Source organism: Heteronotia binoei, chromosome 7 (genome assembly GCF_032191835.1).
Source record: "Heteronotia binoei isolate CCM8104 ecotype False Entrance Well chromosome 7, APGP_CSIRO_Hbin_v1, whole genome shotgun sequence".
Classification (NCBI taxonomy): domain Eukaryota; kingdom Metazoa; phylum Chordata; class Lepidosauria; order Squamata; family Gekkonidae; genus Heteronotia; species Heteronotia binoei.
Genome location: NC_083229.1, coordinates 61940267 through 61958686, shown reverse-complemented (window position 1 = coordinate 61958686; position 18420 = coordinate 61940267).

Below are 18420 nucleotides of genomic sequence, written 5' to 3'. Positions count from 1 at the left end.
AACCCTAACCCTTACCATATGGGCCCATTCATTCTAATGAATCTCATAGGCTATAATGGAGGATGGAAAACCATCCAAAAAATTTTCCCATCAAGAGTATACCATTCAGTGTGATATTAAAAATAGATCTTACCCAACCCTAAACCCAACCCCAATATTCACCCAAACATAAGTGTGTCCTGAGCTCTAACCCTAACCCTAACCCTTACCATATGGGCCCATTCATTCTAATGAATCTCATAGGCTATAATGGAGAATGGAAAACCATCCAAAATTTTTTCCCATCAAGAGTATACCATTCAGTGTGATATTAAAAATACATCATACCCAACCATAAACCCAACCCCAATATTCACCCAAACATAAGTGTGTCCTGAACTCTAACCCTAACCCTAACCCTTACCATATGGGCCCATTCATTCTAATGAATTTCATAGGCTATAATGGAGAATGGAAAACCATCCAAAAATTATTCCCTTCAAGAGTATACCATTCAGTGTAATATTAAAAATCGATCTTACCCAAACCTAAACCCAACCCCAATATTCACCCAAACATAAGTGTGTCCTGAGCTCTAACCCTAACCCTAACCCTTACAATATGGGCCCCTTCATTCTAATGAATCTCATAGGCTATAATGCAGAATGGAAAAACATCCAAAATTTTTCCCCATCAAGAGTGTACCATTCAGTGTGATATTAAAAATACATCTTACCCAACCCCAACCCCAATATTCACCCAAACATAAATGTGTCCTGAACTCTAACCCTAACCCTAAGCCTTACCATATCGGTCCATTCATTCTAATGAATCTCATAGGCTATAATGGAGAATGGAAAACCATCCAAAAAATTTTCCCTTCAAGAGTATACCATTCTGTGTGATATTAAAAATCGATCTTACCCAACCCTAAACCCAACCCCAATATTCACCCAAACATAAGTGTGTCCTGAGCTCTATCTCTAACCCTAACCCTTACCATATGGGCCCATTCATTCTAATGAATCTCATAGGCTGTAATGGAGAATGGAAAAACATCCAAAAAATTTTCCCATCAAGAGTATACCATTCAGTGTGATATTAAAAATACATCTTACCCAACCCTAAACCCAACCCCAATATTCACCCAAACATAAGTGTGTCCTGAGCTCTAACCCTAACCCTAACGCTTACCATATGGGCCCATTCATTCTAATGAATCTCATAGGCTATAATGGAGAATGGAAACCCATCCAAAAATTTTTCCCATCAAGAGTATACCATTCAGTGTGATATTAAAAATTGATCTTACCCAACCCTGAACCCAACCCCAATATTCACCCAAACATAAGTGTGTCCTGAGCTCTAACCCTAACCCTAACCCTTACAATATGGGCCCCTTCATTCTAATGAATCTCATAGGCTATAATGCAGAATGGAAAAACATCCAAAATTTTTCCCCATCAAGAGTGTACCATTCAGTGTGATATTAAAAATACACCTTACCCAACCCTAACCCCAACCCCAATATTCACCCAAACATAAATGTGTCCTGAACTCTAACCCTAACCCTAAGCCTTACCATATCGGTCCATTCATTCTAATGAATCTCATAGGCTATAATGGAGAATGGAAAACCATCCAAAAAATTTTCCCTTCAAGAGTATACCATTCTGTGTGATATTAAAAATCGATCTTACCCAACCCTAAACCCAACCCCAATATTCACCCAAACATAAGTGTGTCCTGAGCTCTAACTCTAACCCTAACCCTTACCATATGGGCCCATTCATTCTAATGAATCTCATAGGCTGTAATGGAGAATGGAAAAACATCCAAAAAATTTTCCCATCAAGAGTATACCATTCAGTGTGATATTAAAAATACATCTTACCCAACCCTAAACCCAACCCCAATAATCACCCAAACATAAGTGTGTCCTGAGCTCTAACCCTAACCCTAACCCTTACCATATGGGCCCATTCATTCTAGTGAATCTCATAGGCTATAATGGAGAATGGAAAACCATCCAAAAAATTTTCCCTTCAAGAGTATACCATTCTGTGCGATATTAAAAATCGATCTTACCCAACCCTAAACCCAACCCCAATATTCACCCAAACATAAGTGTGTCCTGAGCTCTATCTCTAACCCTAACCCTTACCATATGGGCCCATTCATTCTAATGAATCTCATAGGCTGTAATGGAGAATGGAAAAACATCCAAAAAATTTTCCCATCAAGAGTATACCATTCAGTGTGATATTAAAAATACATCTTACCCAACCCTAAACCCAACCCCAATATTCACCCAAACAAAAGTGTGTCCTGAGCTCTAACCCTAACCCTAACCCTTACCATATGGGCCCATTCATTCTAATGAATCTCATAGGCTATAATGGAGAATGGAAAACCATCCAAAAATTTTTCCCATCAAGAGTATACCATTCAGTGTGATATTAAAAATTGATCTTACCCAACCCTGAACCCAACCCCAATATTCACCCAAACATAAGTGTGTCCTGCGCTCTAACCCTAACCCTAACCCTTACAATATGGGCCCCTTCATTCTAATGAATCTCATAGGCTATAATGCAGAATGGAAAAACATCCAAAATTTTTCCCCATCAAGAGTGTACCATTCAGTGTGATATTAAAAATACACCTTACCCAACCCTAACCCCAACCCCAATATTCACCCAAACATAAATGTGTCCTGAACTCTAACCCTAACCCTAAGCCTTACCATATCGGTCCATTCATTCTAATGAATCTCATAGGCTATAATGGAGAATGGAAAACCATCCAAAAAATTTTCCCTTCAAGAGTATACCATTCTGTGTGATATTAAAAATCGATCTTACCCAACCCTAAACCCAACCCCAATATTCACCCAAACATAAGTGTGTCCTGAGCTCTAACTCTAACCCTAACCCTTACCATATGGGCCCATTCATTCTAATGAATCTCATAGGCTGTAATGGAGAATGGAAAAACATCCAAAAAATTTTCCCATCAAGAGTATACCATTCAGTGTGATATTAAAAATACATCTTACCCAACCCTAAACCCAACCCCAATATTCACCCAAACATAAGTGTGTCCTGAGCTCTAACCCTAACCCTAACCCTTACCATATGGGCCCATTCATTCTAGTGAATCTCATAGGCTATAATGGAGAATGGAAAACCATCCAAAAATTTTTCCCATCAAGAGTATACCATTCAGTGTGATATTAAAAATTGATCTTACCCAACCCTGAACCCAACCCCAATATTCACCCAAACATAAGTGTGTCCTGAACTCTAACCCTAACCCTAACCCTTACCATATGGGCCCATTCATTCTAATGAATCTCATAGGCTATAATGGAGAATGGAAAACCATCCAAAAAAATTTCCCATCAAGAGTATACCATTCAGTGTGATATTAAAAATAGATCTTACCCAACCCAAACCCAATATTCACCCAAACATAAGTGTGTCCTGAGCTCTAACCCTAACCCTAACCCTTACCATATGGGCCCATTCATTCTCATGAATCTCATAGGCTATAATGGAGAATGGAAAACCATCCAAAAAATTTTCCCATCAAGAGTATACCATTCAGTGTGATATTAAAAATAGATCTTACCCAACCCTAAACCCAACCCCAATATTCACCCTGTTGGAGCAAGAATCTACATAAACCCAGTCTGACAGCCACAGTATGACAGCTGGTGATCTAGCTGCCAGGCTAGGTCACAGTGACCTGATCAGCAGACCGGCTTGAGCCGGCAGAAGCCAAGTGATGCAATCTGCTGAGTCAGCACGGCCAGGATTGGCTGCTTGGACTATATATGATCTGTGTGTGCATCACACAGGTCTCTCCCTGTGAGATGGTGGTTAGGCGAAGCACTTTGTCCGTGGAGGTGATATTGTATAGACTGCACAAGAGAGCACTTGTCGTGTATATATGTTAATACACCTTTTGGCACTAGTTGCACGTGTCTGCCTGATTTTCTTTCCTGAAGCCCTGTGTCGGGCAAGTCATCTCCCTCACTCTGCTACTCCCGCTCCGACAGGGTTATGGGCCCAGCACGCTTCCGCTGCGCGGAGGAGAGAGTTGAGAGTTGAGCTGACTGTGAGGTTGGAAAGAGCCGGAGGCGAGGAACGCCGGTGAAGGACACAGAAGCACCACCGTTCTCTGTTTGAGAGCCAGAGGGACGTCGGCAGCCAGCTGTGAGGAGGAGTCGGCACGATGGCTCAGCAACAGCTTGGAGTAGCCGTTGAGAAGCTCACCTCAGCCAACTACGCGGTGTGGAGCCTGAGAATGCAACACTACCTCAAGCGTGAAGGGCAATGGCTGTTCGTGAGTAACCCCCCTGCTGACTTATCTCCTGCCGAGACTGTGTTATCGGATAAGGCACTGGCCAACATAGTGCTATCTATAGGAGATGACCAGCTGGTTTATGTGCGAGGGAAGGACACTCCCAAGGCTGCCTGGGACGCGTTGAGTGCGGTGCATGTTAGCACCACTGCTGGTTCCCTCATGGCCTTGACAAGGAGGATGTTCCGCACCGTTATGCCGGCTGGAGGGTGTGTGAAAGATCACATCAAACGGCTAACGGACTGTTTCGTTGAGCTGGAGGCAAGAGGCAAGACTGTAGCTCCAGACGACAGAGTGTACGTTTTGCTGTCGTCGTTGCCACCTGAGTACACTCCCCTGATAACTTCTCTGGAGACGGTGGACGTAGCGACCCTGACCATGGAATACGTCTGTGCCCACCTGCTTGACTTCCAAGAGAGAATTGCGGCCGTGAGCTGTCCGGGGGTGTCGGCCGGGCAGCGTGCTGTTATCGGTGTGTCCGGGAAGACAGCCAAGAATGAGCCAGCTTTTGCTGCTGGCAGGCGTCCGAAGGTGGAGGAAGTGGAGCCGACTGCGTTTGCAGTCCGTCGCTGCTATGGATGCGGGTCGTCGCAGCACCTGCTCCGAGCTTGCCCTGAGAGGGAGAAGAGGCGGGGGCGTGTGCGGCGAGAGCGGAGGACCGCCAGCCCGTGTGAGGAAGCAACCCGGCTGGTCACGTCTGCAGTAGAGAGCACAGGGTCTGCTTGGATTTTAGACTCCGGGGCAACGAGCCATCTCTGCTGCGAGAAGGAGTTGTTGAAAAACATTGACAGTCCTGAGCATAAGTATGTGAGATTGGCTGATGGGACCACTGCCAATTCTGTTTGCTCAGGCAATGTGGAATTTCCTGCACTGAAATGTATGTTGCAAAATGTGTTGTATGTACCCTCACTGCAGTCTAACCTGTTGAGTGTTAGCACACTGTTTGACCAGGGATACCAGGTGAGATTTGAGAAAACCTGCTGCAAAATCCTGGGAGGTGGGGGAGAGTTGCTTGTGACAGGAAAAAGGGAAGGTAAACTGTATGTGGTCCAGAGTGATTGTGCCCAGGTGGCTCAGGTGTCGAATGAGCCTGTGCACAATAATTGTATACATTTGCTCCATAGGAGACTTGGGCACTGCGGATTTAGGGCGTTAAAGAAAACCCTGGAGCTCGTGCCTAGTTTGAAAGTAAATCCTTGCAAATGTTACTTGGATTGCCAGGTCTGCAAGAAGACCAAAAGCAAGGCGTGTGCTGTTGCTAAAGAAAGCTCAAGGGAAAGCACACGAGCCCTGGAACTAGTCCATTTAGACGTTATTGGCCCATTGCCAAAGAGTCTGTCGGGGAGGAGATACTGCTTGGTGGCCACCGACGACCACACGAGGTACGCGTGGGTTTTCACCATGGTGCATGAGTCTGAGGTGTATAAGACATTCACCAAGTGGGTCAAAGCAGTGGAGAGACAATTAGGGGTTAATCTCCTAGCTGTACAAACCGACAGAGGGGGGGAATTCTTATCTAACCAGATGAAACGTTGGCTGGAGAACAAGGGCATTGCCCACCGTCTGACGAACCCGGCAACGCCCCGAGAAAATGGGCATGGGGCTGTATTGCAGAATGTGATGTATTGCATGTTAGAGGGTGCACAACTGCCAATGACCTATTGGGCAGAAACCATACATGCAGCTGTTTTTTTGCAAAACAGGGTTTGGTGTAATACTGTGAAAAATGTGCCTTACAGGTTACTGTTGAACAAGACCCCAGATTTGAGTTCTTTAAAAGTCTTTGGGTCACGGGCTCGGGTTGGCATCCACTCCACGAGTAGCGGGGAGGGGGATGTCCGGGCAGAGAGCCTAATTTTTCTGGGCTACAAGCCAAGGGCCAGGTGTTATCGTTTCTGCAATAGCAAAAGCAAGATAACACTTAGTAAGAGTGCCCAGTTCAATGAAGAAAGCAGCTGGCCAAGGTTGCACTCCTTGCAGAAACAATTTGTCCTGCTGCCAAGTAGCAATAACGATGTTGGAGCGCAGCCCAGAACTCCAGCCCAGGAGGTGGCACCCAGTGGGGCTGGAGAAGGTGAGCCGAATGCTGGCACAGAGCCTGACGAGCAGAGTCAGGAGGCAGAGCCTCAAATGCAGGAACTGGAGGTAAAGTGTGAGAGTCAGGAGGTTCAACACCCAATTACAGGGGCAGAGCAACCAGCCCAGGAGGTGGGAACAGAGCAACCCGAAGAAGACAAAGCTGGTCCAAGCACAGGGCCACGGGTGTCTGCCAGGTCCACCAAAGGCCAACGTCCCGCTAGGTACAAGTGTCCCTATGTCACTCTGACTGTCAATCCAGACCCACCCGGATTTGAGGAAATGTTAAAAGAAAAGGCTAAGAAATGGAAAGCCTGGGTGGCAGAGTGCGAGGCAAGGGAGAAGGAGGCTGAAGCCAAGCGTCTGAAAGAGCTGGCTGAACAGGAACACGATGATGTGTTTTACAATCATGATGAGTTCCTGAACGAATTCCGGAAAGGGTTCCGAGCTACGTAAATATGAACTGTAATGTTGCTGGTGGACATGTATGTAAACTGTGTGAAGTGTTTTGGTGCACTGGGTTTAAATAGATTAGGAGGTGTGTTGGAGCAAGAATCTACATAAACCCAGTCTGACAGCCACAGTATGACAGCTGGTGATCTAGCTGCCAGGCTAGGTCACAGTGACCTGATCAGCAGACCGGCTTGAGCCGGCAGAAGCCAAGTGATGCAATCTGCTGAGTCAGCACGGCCAGGATTGGCTGCTTGGACTATATATGATCTGTGTGTGCATCACACAGGTCTCTCCCTGTGAGATGGTGGTTAGGCGAAGCACTTTGTCCGTGGAGGTGATATTGTATAGACTGCACAAGAGAGCACTTGTCGTGTATATATGTTAATACACCTTTTGGCACTAGTTGCACGTGTCTGCCTGATTTTCTTTCCTGAAGCCCTGTGTCGGGCAAGTCATCTCCCTCACTCTGCTACTCCCGCTCCGACACACCCAAACATAAGTGTGTCCTGAACTCTAACCCAAACCTAACCCTTACCATATGGGCCCATTCATTTTAATGAATCTCATAGGCTATAATGGAGAATGGAAAAACATCCAAAAAATTTTCACATCAACAGTATACCATTCAGTGTGATATTAAAAATAGATCTTACCCAACCCTAAACCCAACCCCAATATTCACCCAAACATAAGTGTGTCCTGAGCTCTAACTCTAACCCTAACCCTTACCATATGAGCCCATTTATTCTAATGAATCTCATAGGCTGTAATGGAGAATGGAAAAACATCCAAAAAATTTTCCCATCAAGAGTATACCATTCAGTGTGATATTAAAAATACATCTTACCCAACCCTAAACCCAACCCCAATATTCACCCAAACATAAGTGTGTCCTGAGCTCTAACCCTAACCCTAACCCTTACCATATGGGCCCATTCATTCTAATGAATCTCATAGGCTATAATGGAGAATGGAAAACCATCCAAAATTTTTTCCCATCAAGAGTATACCATTCAGTGTGATATTAAAAATAGATCTTACCCAACCCTGAACCCAACCCCAATATTCACCCAAACATAAGTGTGTCCTGAACTCTAACCCTAACCCTAACCCTTACCATATGAGCCCATTCATTCTCATGAATCTCATAGGCTATAATGGAGAATGGAAAACCATCCAAAAAATTTTCCCATCAAGAGTATACCATTCAGTGTGATACTAAAAATAGATCTTACCCAACCCTAAACCCAACCCCAATATTCACCCAAACGTAAGTGTGTCCTGAGCTCTAACCCTAACCCTAACCCTTACCATATGGGCCCATTCATTTTAATGAATCTCATAGGCTATAATGGAGAATGGAAAAACATCCAAAATTTTTTCACATCAACAGTATACCATTCAGTGTGATATTAAAAATAGATCTTACCCAACCCTAAACCCAACCCCAATATTCACCCAAACATAAGTGTGTCCTGAGCTCTAACTCTAACCCTAACCCTTACCATATGGGCCCATTCATTCTAATGAATCTCATAGGCTGTAATGTAGAATGGAAAAACATCCAAAAAATTTTCCCATCAAGAGTATACCATTCAGTGTGATATTAAAAATACATCTTACCCAACCCTAAACCCAACCCCAATATTCACCCAAACATAAGTGTGTCCTGAGCTCTAACCCTTACCCTAACCCTTACCATATGGGCCCATTCATTCTAATGAATCTCATAGGCTATAATGCAGAATGGAAAACCATCCAAAAAATTTTCCCTTCAAGAGTATACCATTCTGTGTGATATTAAAAATCGATCTTACCCAACCCTAAACCCAACCCCAATATTCACCCAAACGTAAGTGTGTCCTGAGCTCTAACCCTAACCCTAACCCTTACCATATGGGCCCATTCATTCTAATGAATCTCATAGGCTATAATGGAGAATGGAAAACCATCCAAAAATTTTCCCTTCAAGAGTATACCATTCAGTGTGATATTAAAAATACTTCTTTCCCAACCCTAAACCCAACCCCAATATTCACCCAAACATAAGTGTGTCCTGAACTCTAACCCTAACCCTAACCCTTACCATATGGGCCCATTCATTTTAATGAATCTCATAGGCTATAATGGAGAATGGAAAAACATCCAAAAATTTTTCCCATCAACAGTATACCATTCAGTGTGATATTAAAAATAGATCTTACCCAACCCCGATATTCACCCAAACGTAATTGTGTCCTGAGCTCTAACCCTAACCCTAAGCCTTACCATATGGGCCCATTCATTCTAATGAATCTCATAGGCTGTAATGTAGAATGGAAAAACATCCAAAAAATTTTCCCATCAAGAGTATACCATTCAGTGTGATATTAAAAATACATCTTACCCAACCCTAAACCCAACCCCAATATTCACCCAAACATAAGTGTGTCCTGAGCTCTAACCCTTACCCTAACCCTTACCATATGGGCCCATTCATTCTAATGAATCTCATAGGCTATAATGCAGAATGGAAAACCATCCAAAAAATTTTCCCTTCAAGAGTATACCATTCTGTGTGATATTAAAAATCGATCTTACCCAACCCTAAACCCAACCCCAATATTCACCCAAACGTAAGTGTGTCCTGAGCTCTAACCCTAACCCTAACCCTTACCATATGGGCCCATTCATTCTAATGAATCTCATAGGCTATAATGGAGAATGGAAAACCATCCAAAAATTTTCCCTTCAAGAGTATACCATTCAGTGTGATATTAAAAATACTTCTTTCCCAACCCTAAACCCAACCCCAATATTCACCCAAACATAAGTGTGTCCTGAACTCTAACCCTAACCCTAACCCTTACCATATGGGCCCATTCATTTTAATGAATCTCATAGGCTATAATGGAGAATGGAAAAACATCCAAAAAATTTTCCCATCAACAGTATACCATTCAGTGTGATATTAAAAATAGATCTTACCCAACCCCGATATTCACCCAAACGTAATTGTGTCCTGAGCTCTAACCCTAACCCTAAGCCTTACCATATGGGCCCATTCATTCTAATGAATCTCATAGGCTATAATGGAGAATGGAAAACCATCCAAAAAATTTTCCCATCAAGAGTATACCATTCAGTGTGATATTAAAAATACATCTTACCCAACCCTAAACCCAACCCCAATATTCACCCAAACATAAGTGTGTCCTGAGCTCTAACCCTAACCCTAACCCTTACCATATGGGCCCATTCATTCTAATGAATCTCATAGGCTATAATGGAGAATGGAAAACCATCCAAAAAATTTTCCCATCAAGAGTATACCATTCAGTGTGATATTAAAAATAGATCTTACCCAACCCTAAACCCAACCCCGATATTCACCCAAACGTAATTGTGTCCTGAGCTCTAACCCTAACCCTAAGCCTTACCATATGGGCCCATTCATTCTAATGAATCTCATAGGCTATAATGGAGAATGGAAAACCATCCAAAAAATTTTCCCATCAAGAGTATACCATTCAGTGTGATATTAAAAATACATCTTACCCAACCCTAAACCCAACCCCAATATTCACCCAAACATAAGTGTGTCCTGAGCTCTAACCCTAACCCTAACCCTTACAATATGGGCCCCTTCATTCTAATGAATCTCATAGGCTATAATGCAGAATGGAAAAACATCCAAAATTTTTCCCCATCAAGAGTGTACCATTCAGTGTGATATTAAAAATACATCTTAACCAACCCTAACCCCAACCCCAATATTCACCCAAACATAAATGTGTCCTGAACTCTAACCCTAACCCTAAGCCTTACCATATCGGTCCATTCATTCTAATGAATCTCATAGGCTATAATGGAGAATGGAAAACCATCCAAAAAATTTTCCCTTCAAGAGTATACCATTCTGTGTGATATTAAAAATCGATCTTACCCAACCCTAAACCCAACCCCAATATTCACCCAAACATAAGTGTGTCCTGAGCTCTATCTCTAACCCTAACCCTTACCATATGGGCCCATTCATTCTAATGAATCTCATAGGCTGTAATGGAGAATGGAAAAACATCCAAAAAATTTTCCCATCAAGAGTATACCATTCAGTGTGATATTAAAAATACATCTTACCCAACCCTAAACCCAACCCCAATATTCACCCAAACATAAGTGTGTCCTGAGCTCTAACCCTAACCCTAACGCTTACCATATGGGCCCATTCATTCTAATGAATCTCATAGGCTATAATGGAGAATGGAAAACCATCCAAAAATTTTTCCCATCAAGAGTATACCATTCAGTGTGATATTAAAAATTGATCTTACCCAACCCTGAACCCAACCCCAATATTCACCCAAACATAAGTGTGTCCTGAGCTCTAACCCTAACCCTAACCCTTACAATATGGGCCCCTTCATTCTAATGAATCTCATAGGCTATAATGCAGAATGGAAAAACATCCAAAATTTTTCCCCATCAAGAGTGTACCATTCAGTGTGATATTAAAAATACACCTTACCCAACCCTAACCCCAACCCCAATATTCACCCAAACATAAATGTGTCCTGAACTCTAACCCTAACCCTAAGCCTTACCATATCGGTCCATTCATTCTAATGAATCTCATAGGCTATAATGGAGAATGGAAAACCATCCAAAAAATTTTCCCTTCAAGAGTATACCATTCTGTGTGATATTAAAAATCGATCTTACCCAACCCTAAACCCAACCCCAATATTCACCCAAACATAAGTGTGTCCTGAGCTCTAACTCTAACCCTAACCCTTACCATATGGGCCCATTCATTCTAATGAATCTCATAGGCTGTAATGGAGAATGGAAAAACATCCAAAAAATTTTCCCATCAAGAGTATACCATTCAGTGTGATATTAAAAATAGATCTTACCCAACCCTAAACCCAACCCCAATATTCACCCAAACATAAGTGTGTCCTGAACTCTAACCCTAACCCTAACCCTTACCATATGGGCCCATTCATTTTAATGAATCTCCTAGGCTATAATGGAGAATGGAAAAACATCCAAAAATTTTCCCCATCAAGAATGTACCTTTCAGTGTGATATTAAAAATACATCTTAACCAACCCTAAACCCAACCCCAATATTCCCCCCAACATAAGTGTGTCCTGAACTCTAACCCTAACCCTTACCATATGGGCCCATTCATTCTAATGAATCTCATAGGCTCTAATGGAGAATGGAAAACCATCCAAAAATTTTTCCCATCAAGAGTATACCATTCATTGTGATATTAAAAATAGATCTTACCCAACCCTAAACCCAACCCCAATATTCACCCAAACATAAGTGTGTCCTGAACTCTAACCGTAACCCTAACCCTTACCATATGGGCCCATTCATTTTAATGAATCTCAAAGGCTATAATAGAGAATGGAAAAACATCCAAAAATTTCCCCCATCAAGAATGTACCATTCAGTGTGATATTAAAAATACAATTTAACCAACCCTAAACCCAACCCCAATATTCCCCCCAAGATAAGTGTGTCCTGAACTCTAACCCTAACCCTAACCCTTACCATATGGGCCCATTCATTCTAATGAATCTCATAGGCTATAATGGAGAATGGAAAACCATCCAAAAATTTTTCCCATCAAGAGTATACCATTCAGTGTGATATTAAAAATACATCATACCCAACCCTAAACCCAACCCCAATATTCACCCAAACATAAGTGTGTCCTGAACTCTAACCCTAACCCTAACCCTTACCATATGGGCCCATTCATTCTAATGAATTTCATAGGCTATAATGGAGAATGGAAAACCATCCAAAAATTATTCCCTTCAAGAGTATACCATTCAGTGTAATATTAAAAATCGATATTACCCAAACCTAAACCCAACCCCAATATTCACCCAAACATAAGTGTGTCCTGAGCTCTAACCCTAACCCTAACCCTTACAATATGGGCCCCTTCATTCTAATGAATCTCATAGGCTATAATGCAGAATGGAAAAACATCCAAAACTTTTCCCCATCAAGAGTGTACCATTCAGTGTGATATTAAAAATACATCTTACCCAACCCTAACCCCAACCCCAATATTCACCCAAACATAAATGTGTCCTGAACTCTAACCCTAACCCTAAGCCTTACCATATCGGTCCATTCATTCTAATGAATCTCATAGGCTATAATGGAGAATGGAAAACCATCCAAAAAAGTTTCCCTTCAAGAGTATACCATTCTGTGTGATATTAAAAATCGATCTTACCCAACCCTAAACCCAAAACCAATATTCACCCAAACCTAAGTGTGTCCTGAGCTCTAACCCTAACCCTAACCCTTACCATATGGGCCCATTCATTCTAATGAATCTCATAGGCTATAATGGAGATTGGAAAACCATCCAAAATTTTTTCCCATCAAGAGTATACCATTCAGTGTGATATTAAAAATACATCATACCCAACCCTAAACCCAACCCCAATATTCACCCAAACATAAGTGTGTCCTGAACTCTAACCCTAACCCTAACCCTTACCATATGGGCCCATTCATTCTAATGAATTTCATAGGCTATAATGGAGAATGGAAAACCATCCAAAAATTATTCCCTTCAAGAGTATACCATTCAGTGTAATATTAAAAATCGATCTTACCCAAACCTAAACCCAACCCCAATATTCACCCAAACATAAGTGTGTCCTGAGCTCTAACCCTAACCCTAACCCTTACAATATGGGCCCCTTCATTCTAATGAATCTCATAGGCTATAATGCAGAATGGAAAAACATCCAAAATTTTTCCCCATCAAGAGTGTACCATTCAGTGTGATATTAAAAATACATCTTACCCAACCCTAACCCCAACCCCAATATTCACCCAAACATAAATGTGTCCTGAACTCTAACCCTAACCCTAAGCCTTACCATATCGGTCCATTCATTCTAATGAATCTCATAGGCTATAATGGAGAATGGAAAACCATCCAAAAAATTTTCCCTTCAAGAGTATACCATTCTGTGTGATATTAAAAATCGATCTTACCCAACCCTAAACCCAACCCCAATATTCACCCAAACATAAGTGTGTCCTGAACTCTAACCGTAACCCTAACCCTTACCATATGGGCCCATTCATTTTAATGAATCTCATAGGCTATAATAGAGAATGGAAAAACATCCAAAAATTTCCCCCATCAAGAATGTACCATTCAGTGTGATATTAAAAATACAATTTAACCAACCCTAAACCCAACCCCAATATTCCCCCCAAGATAAGTGTGTCCTGAACTCTAACCCTAACCCTAACCCTTACCATATGGGCCCATTCATTCTAATGAATCTCATAGGCTATAATGGAGAATGGAAAACCATCCAAAAAATTTTCCCATCAAGAGTATACCATTCAGTGTGATATTAAAAATACATCTTACCCAACCCTAAACCCAACCCCAATATTCACACAAACATAAGTGTGTCCTGAACTCTAACCCTAACCGTAAGCCTTACCATATGGGCCCATTCTTTTTAATGAATCACATAGGCTATAATGGAGAATGTAAAACATCCAAAAATTTTCCCCATCAAGAATGTACCATTCAGTGTGATATTAAAAATACATTTTAACCAACCCTAAACCCAACCCCAATATTCCCCCCAACATAAGTGTGTCCTGAACTCTAACCCTAACCCTAACCCTTACCATATGGGCCCATTCATTCTAATGAATCTCATAGGCTATAATGGAGGATGGAGAACCATCCAAAAATTTTTCCCATCAAGAGTATACCATTCAGTGTGATATTAAAAATAGATCTTACCCAACCCTAAACCCAACCCCAATATTCACCCAAACCTAAGTGTGTCCTGAGCTCTAACCCTAACCCTAACCCTTACCATATGGGCCCATTCATTCTAATGAATCTCATAGGCTATAATGGAGAATGGAAAACCATCCAAAAATTTTTCCCATCAAGAGTATACCATTCAGTGTGATATTAAAAATAGATCTTACCCAACCCTAAACCCAACCCCAATATTCACCCAAACATAAGTGTGTCCTGAGCTCTAACCCTAACCCAAAGCCTTACCATATGGGCCCATTCATTCTAATGAATCTCATAGGCTATAATGGAGAATGGAAAACCATCCAAAAAATTTTCCCATCAAGAGTATACCATTCAGTGTGATATTAAAAATACATCTTACCCAACCCTAAACCCAACCCCAATATTCACACAAACATAAGTGTGTCCTGAACTCTAACCCTAACCGTAAGCCTTACCATATGGGCCCCTTCATTCTAATGAATCTCATAGGCTATAATGCAGAATGGAAAAACATCCAAAACGTTTCCCCATCAAGAGTGTACCATTCAGTGTGATATTAAAAATACATCTTACCCAACCCTAACCCCAACCCCAATATTCACCCAAACATAAATGTGTCCTGAACTCTAACCCTAACCCTAAGCCTTACCATATCGGTCCATTCATTCTAATGAATCTCATAGGCTATAATGGAGAATGGAAAACCATCCAAAAAATTTTCCCTTCAAGAGTATACCATTCTGTGTGATATTAAAAATCGATCTTACCCAACCCTAAACCCAAAACCAATATTCACCCAAACCTAAGTGTGTCCTGAGCTCTAACCCTAACCCTAACCCTTACCATATGGGCCCATTCATTCTAATGAATCTCATAGGCTATAATGGAGAATGGAAAACCATCCAAAAATTTTCCCTTCAAGAGTATACCATTCAGTGTGATATTAACAATACTTCTTTCCCAACCCTAAACCCAACTCCAATATTCACCCAAACATAAGTGTGTCCTGAACTCTAACCCTAACCCTAACCCTTACCATATGGGCCCATTCATTTTAATGAATGTCATAGGCTATAATGGAGAATGGAAAAACATCCAAAAAATTTTCACATCAACAGTATACCATTCAGTGTGATATTAAAAATATATCTTACCCAACCCTAAACCCAACCCCAATATTCACCCAAACATAAGTGTGTCCTGAGCTCTAACTCTAACCCTAACCCTTACCATATGGGCCCATTCATTCTAATGAATCTCTTAGGCTGTAATGGAGAATGGAAAAACATCCAAAAAATTTTCCCATCAAGAGTATACCATTCAGTGTGATATTAAAAATACATCTTACCCAACCCTAAACCCAACCCCAATATTCACCCAAACATAAGTGTGTCCTGAGCTCTAACCCTAACCCTAACCCTTACCATATGGGCCCATTCATTCTAATGAATCTCATAGGCTATAATGGAGAATGGAAAACCATCCAAAAAATTTTCCCATCAAGAGTATACCATTCAGTGTGATATTAAAAATAGATCTTACCCAACCCTAAACCCAACCCCAATATTCACCCAAACCTAAGTGTGTCCTGAGCTCTAACCCTAACCCTAACCCTTACCATATGGGCCCATTCATTCTAATGAATCTCATAGGCTATAATGGAGAATGGAAAACCATCCAAAAATTTTTCCCATCAAGAGTATACCATTCAGTGTGATATTAAAAATAGATCTTACCCAACCCTAAACCCAACCCCAATATTCACCCAAACATAAGTGTGTCCTGAGCTCTAACCCTAACCCAAAGCCTTACCATATGGGCCCATTCATTCTAATGAATCTCATAGGCTATAATGGAGAATGGAAAACCATCCAAAAATTTTTCCCATCAAGAGTATACCATTCAGTGTGATATTAAAAATACATCTTACCCAACCCTAAACCCAACCCCAATATTCACACAAACATAAGTGTGTCCTGAACTCTAACCCTAACCGTAAGCCTTACCATATGGGCCCCTTCATTCTAATGAATCTCATAGGCTATAATGCAGAATGGAAAAACATCCAAAACGTTTCCCCATCAAGAGTGTACCATTCAGTGTGATATTAAAAATACATCTTACCCAACCCTAACCCCAACCCCAATATTCACCCAAACATAAATGTGTCCTGAACTCTAACCCTAACCCTAAGCCTTACCATATCGGTCCATTCATTCTAATGAATCTCATAGGCTATAATGGAGAATGGAAAACCATCCAAAAAATTTTCCCTTCAAGAGTATACCATTCTGTGTGATATTAAAAATCGATCTTACCCAACCCTAAACCCAACCCCAATATTCACCCAAACATAAGTGTGTCCTGAGCTCTAACTCTAACCCTAACCCTTACCATATGGGCCCATTCATTCTAATGAATCTCTTAGGCTGTAATGGAGAATGGAAAAACATCCAAAAAATTTTCCCATCAAGAGTATACCATTCAGTGTGATATTAAAAATACATCTTACCCAACCCTAAACCCAACCCCAATATTCACCCAAACATAAGTGTGTCCTGAGCTCTAACCCTAACCCTAACCCTTACCATATGGGCCCATTCATTCTAATGAATCTCATAGGCTATAATGGAGAATGGAAAACCATCCAAAAAATTTTCCCATCAAGAGTATACCATTCAGTGTGATATTAAAAATAGATCTTACCCAACCCTAAACCCAACCCCAATATTCACCCAAACCTAAGTGTGTCCTGAGCTCTAACCCTAACCCTAACCCTTACCATATGGGCCCATTCATTCTAATGAATCTCATAGGCTATAATGGAGAATGGAAAACCATCCAAAAATTTTTCCCATCAAGAGTATACCATTCAGTGTGATATTAAAAATAGATCTTACCCAACCCTAAACCCAACCCCAATATTCACCCAAACATAAGTGTGTCCTGAGCTCTAACCCTAACCCAAAGCCTTACCATATGGGCCCATTCATTCTAATGAATCTCATAGGCTATAATGGAGAATGGAAAACCATCCAAAAAATTTTCCCATCAAGAGTATACCATTCAGTGTGATATTAAAAATACATCTTACCCAACCCTAAACCCAACCCCAATATTCACACAAACATAAGTGTGTCCTGAACTCTAACCCTAACCGTAAGCCTTACCATATGGGCCCCTTCATTCTAATGAATCTCATAGGCTATAATGCAGAATGGAAAAACATCCAAAACGTTTCCCCATCAAGAGTGTACCATTCAGTGTGATATTAAAAATACATCTTACCCAACCCTAACCCCAACCCCAATATTCACCCAAACATAAATGTGTCCTGAACTCTAACCCTAACCCTAAGCCTTACCATATCGGTCCATTCATTCTAATGAATCTCATAGGCTATAATGGAGAATGGAAAACCATCCAAAAAATTTTCCCTTCAAGAGTATACCATTCTGTGTGATATTAAAAATCGATCTTACCCAACCCTAAACCCAAAACCAATATTCACCCAAACCTAAGTGTGTCCTGAGCTCTAACCCTAACCCTAACCCTTACCATATGGGCCCATTCATTCTAATGAATCTCATAGGCTATAATGGAGAATGGAAAACCATCCAAAAATTTTCCCTTCAAGAGTATACCATTCAGTGTGATATTAACAATACTTCTTTCCCAACCCTAAACCCAACTCCAATATTCACCCAAACATAAGTGTGTCCTGAACTCTAACCCTA